The following is a 4,872-nucleotide window of genomic DNA, read 5'->3' on the forward strand; positions in this document are numbered from 1 at the left end:
GGCTCCAAGGGGGCCTAGGGCTTAGCTTTAAAGAGTGGTTTTCTGATTAGTTCCTGAGAAAGATAGTCTTGCCCTTTGGATAAGACACCTAAACCTGGGGTAGCTGTTGAAGAAAGACCATGTTGCCAGGACATCAAGGGCACACACAGGCCAGTCCTGTCCCCTGTTCCAAACACCCTGGGAATCACTGACTCCTGTAGAAAATTAACCTCAGCTACTTGATAGAGCAGACAAGGGCTCCCCGCTCCCATCCTGCCTCGCTATACGCCTCTTCCCAGCACCCACCATTCTTCCCTGAGTTACAGAGAGGCGGCCCAGCCCCCTACCCTACCTTCTCTGTGCAAAAGAGGCAACTCTGCTACTACCCCAAGCACTATCTAACTCTACCCTCAGTAGGGCCCCCTCCACCCTCACCCCCACCCTGCCTGGGGCTCTGCACCATCTCGGGGCACTGCCTCAGGACATCAAACTCCCTGATCTGCCTGTTGACTTTTATCCAGATGGTAATCTTTCCAAAGTGGGTGGAAGTGTTTCAGTTTATTATTCCTACAGCTTTATTAATTAATATTATGGGGTGGGGGCTGGGAAATGACTGCCATTTGAGGCCATTCTGAAGTCATAAAGCCAGTTTTAAACAGCAGAAGTATGGGGGCAAATGTCAGAGTGAGGAAACATTCTTCCTTTGACTTTTGAAGACATGGTTTCATGTATCCCAGGCTGGCCTCAAACTTACTAAGAAGTCCTGGCAACCTTGAATTTTCCTCATCTTCCTGCCTCTGCCTCTATAGTGCTGGGATGAGAGGCTCACACCACTCTGCCCCATTTACATAGTGCTGGGCATCCCAGCCAGAGCTTCCACCATGCTGGGCAAGTGCTCCGTCACATCATAATCATCTTTAATTTGATGAAGGAATTCTCAGCACCAATGTTGTTTTGGATATTCAGGCCCTAGTGACCTCAACTAGGAAGATTTAAGACCTGGCTGACTTCAGATGATGTCACCAACATTTTGAAATGGTTTTTCCCCTGCTGCAGGTCAGTTTTCATTTTCTGCCATTGAGGTCATTCTCGCCTTTGCTTTCCAGTCAAGATCTTTTCCACGTGAACTATGAGAAAACATGAGCACCCTAAACCTTCGTTTCCAACATTTTCTTATATTGATTTTGTCGGAAGGATTGGTCCCAGGAAATGATGTGATTCTACCTCAAAGTGACGAAGGGTGATTATGACAGGTACTTGATAAAGACAAGTCCGTAGAAAGTAAAAGGTGGTTTAGTCTCAAGGTATTGTAGGGGGTCTCAGTCTGTGGTCTGCGGTCACCTGCGGAGAGACAGCAGATGGTAAAACCACTTACCACAGGGAAGGCATGGGAAAGAAGAGGGTAGGGACTGGGCCTCAACATCCCCTCCAAGGTACCCTCAAAGGACCAGAAGATGTCTCACACGACCCATCTCTGCAAGCTTCCCCCCACCTTCTAAAAGTATCACCAGTTATGGGCCAGTCCTTCAGCACAGGGACCTCAGTGGGTATTTAACCACATAAAACACAAGGAAAATCTTTTTCTTTACTTTCAGAATTTATAAGTCATGATTGTCTTGTCAAAATTGTGCCTGAGTATGAGATTGTAGTGAACAGATATCCTGAAGTACATGACTTTTTAAAGTGGGGAAGTGTTTAAGAGAAGAATGAGATCTAAGACAGAAGGTTGTTATTCTGTTTGTTACTTTGTTATTAGTTTGAACAAGAGAAGAATGAGTTCTAAGACAAGAAGGTTGTTATCCTGTTTGTTACTTTGTTTTTAGTTTGAACAAGAGAAGAATGAGATCTAAGACAAGAAGGTTGTTATTCTGTTTGTTACTTTGTTATTAGTTCGAACAGTTTACTGCCTGTGCCTGTAGGCTCCACACCTGTGGATTCAACCATTGCTATTTGGAAAATATTTAAGGAATAAAATTGCATCTGGACTGAAAAGTAGAGACAAGCTTTGTGATTGTTTCCTGAGTGGTTCATTACACAATCACTTATATGATTAGGGGATAGAAACAGTCCGGAACTTACTCTAAGTCTTCAGGGGATGTGTGCCAGGGATGTAAATTCTCCACTTTATTATCTATAAATTGTAGCATCTTTACATTCTGTCACCCTAGAGGGTTCCTGGCACTAAACCCTGGCTACAATATGGCTGCCTTCAACGTGATGTTGACCACACAATGTGAATTCATCTCATAAATTAAACAAATAAAGTGTGTGGAAAATGTGGTGACTGGGGAGTTTCTTTCAATCCAATTTTACACTGCAGCGATCAGGAATGAAAAAGTAACTTCAGAGCACGCCATAGCCAGCCCAGAGAGAATCTGTTTTCCTGGGGAAACCAAACCAAAGCATTGGATAAATCTCAAGACACCTGAAGTATCTGGATTCAGGATCATGGTAAGAATATGGGCTGTTTCAGAGATGGCTGCTATGAATATGCTCTCTTTCTGTTCAAACGAGGTGCATGTTCATGATTTCCCATGAAACAGCCATGCCAACACCCGCAGCCAGGCATCTGGGTTTCTTAAAGCTGATTTGAGGGTTTGTGGCTAGTGAAACAGTGAAATACATCCACTATGTTGAGATATATATATATATATATATATATATATATATATATATATATATATATATATATATATCCTTAGCTATTCATTAGGATTTTAAAGACAGAGATGAAAGGTGCCCTCAGTGCATTAGTCCAGTCTGATTAGAAGAAAGTATTAAAGTAAAAAAAGAAACAGGGTGAGGGGTCAGAGCGCATTCTGATGTCATGACATAGTTGGGTCCATTAAAGGTTATAGGGAATCCATTGAGATGACTGGGAGCTTAAGTGGTTGATCAGTTAAGTGGCAAAACATCATTAACCATAACTTGTATGTTCTTTTAAAATGTGGCCTTTATATATTTAGACATCAACTACAGATCTAGAGACTGTGAGGGAAAGACAACTCCTAAAGATGTCTCTCGCAGAACAGGGCTGTGGAAATGAAGGCAGAAGTCATCACGTGAGAACGTGGGTCAAACAAACTGTGAGTCCCTTCACCTAAGCATGGAATACCTGGCTGATTTAAGAAGAGAAGAAACTTCATCATTCTTGAGCATCTAACAGAGAGAGCTTAACTTTAAAATCTGCATATCCTGCTGTGATTATTTGTATGTGTTCGGGTCAGGGAGTGGCACTATTAGAAGGTGTGGCCCTGTTGGAGTGGGTGTGGCCCTGTTGGAGTGGGTGTGGCCTTTTTGGAGTAGGTGTGACCCTGTTGGAGTAGGTGTGGCCTTGTTGGAGTAGGTGTGGCCCTGTTGGAGTAGGTGTGGCCTTGTTGGAGTAGGTGTGGCCCTGTTGGAGTAGGTGTGGCCTTGTTGGAGTAGGTATGTCACTGTAGGTGTGGGCTTTAAGACCCTCATCCTGTAAGTCAGTCTTCCACTAGCAGCCTTCAGATAGATGTAGAACTCTCAGCTCCTCCTGCACCATGCCTGCCTGGATGCTGCCATGCTCTGGCCTTGATGATAATGAACTGAACCTCTGAACCCATAAACCAGCCCAAATTAAATCTTGTCCTTATAAGAGTTGCCTTGGTCATGGTGTCTGTTCATAGCAGTAAAACCCTAACAAGACCCCTGCTGAGCTTAGACATAGGGTGGGAAAAAAACTACCGAGTTATTTTTGGCTCATGAAAGTCAATCTGGAGGTAGCATAGTGACCATTGACAAGAGAAGACATCATTTATCCTCCTGGTGAGTCTTTATTTTTTTTATGAGTGGTCAATATGGATTGTCCGGTGGGAAAGACATTTGGATAACTGCCAATTCAGAGCCTAAAGGACAATCTGGGTATCACCAGAACTTGTGAGACTCCACGGAAAATTTTATTTTCTCAGCCAAAGGACAGAGGTGAAACTTTGAAAACACACATTTAAGTGGAAGAGAGTTTGTAGCTTGCAGATGGACAGGATGCAAGAACAGCTGTCCATCTCTCTGAGCCTCATCTTCAGTTCTTTCTTTGTGTGGCTCCCTCTTCATTGGAGTATAGATGGATGCTGGAGTGGCTATTCCTGGTAGTCAACTTGACTGTATCTGGAATGAACTATAATCCAGAATTGGAAGGCTCACCTTTGATCCTGATCTTCAGGCTGGGAGATACAAGTTTCTGACCTGGATCTTGGTATGGAGATCTTGAGGTAAAGTGTCTATGAATCCCAGGAGATTGAGGCAAGGAGATCTCTGAGTTCAAGGTCACCTGGGACAAACAAGTCCTAGCTCCAGGTGTGGTGGTACACACCTTTAATTTGGGACACACCTTCTGCTGGAGATTTACATGAGGACATTGGAAGAAGGAAGAGTTTATCTTTTTCACCTTCCTGCCTGCCTGCCTTGTGGGACTGAGCCTCTGCTAGGTTCTTGGACTTCATTCACAGATGCTGCTGATCATTGTTGGGGAGTTGTAGACTGTAAGTCATCAACCAATCCTCTTACTATATGGAGACTACCCATGAGTTCTGTGTCTCTGGAGAACCCTGACTAAGACAGATGCCTCCTGTATGTCCTGCCTCTGCTGCAATATTCCCCTGTTCCTCCTTCATTGGATGTGGACCTTGGCTCATGTTACTGATGCTTACTACCTGCTACAGTGTGCCTGGCTGGATGTACTGCTTTCTCTGCTGTCACCTTGGACCAGAAAAAAATGGCGTAAGACATTGACTTGGGACCTGACCACACATCCTTGATAGAAGGATGGCCATTTTTTTTTTTTTCCGGAGCTGAGGACCGAACCCAGGGCCTTGCGCTTGCTAGGCAAGCACTCTACCACTGAGCTAAATCCCCAACCCCTGATGGCCA

The 4,872-nt window shown here is 44.2% G+C and overlaps 1 long non-coding RNA gene across 1 annotated transcript; it reads left to right on the top strand.

Annotated features, from left to right (window-relative positions):
- Positions 1-663: 663 nt before the first annotated feature.
- LOC134482798 (uncharacterized) lies at positions 664-4,070 on the top strand. The gene is made up of 3 exons (XR_010059344.1): positions 664-1,035; positions 2,300-2,430; positions 2,946-4,070. It is a non-coding gene; the product is annotated as an uncharacterized LOC134482798 (long non-coding RNA).
- Positions 4,071-4,872: the final 802 nt, after the last annotated feature.

This window comes from Rattus norvegicus, chromosome 17 (genome assembly GCF_036323735.1).
Source record: "Rattus norvegicus strain BN/NHsdMcwi chromosome 17, GRCr8, whole genome shotgun sequence".
Taxonomy (NCBI): Eukaryota; Metazoa; Chordata; class Mammalia; order Rodentia; family Muridae; genus Rattus; species Rattus norvegicus.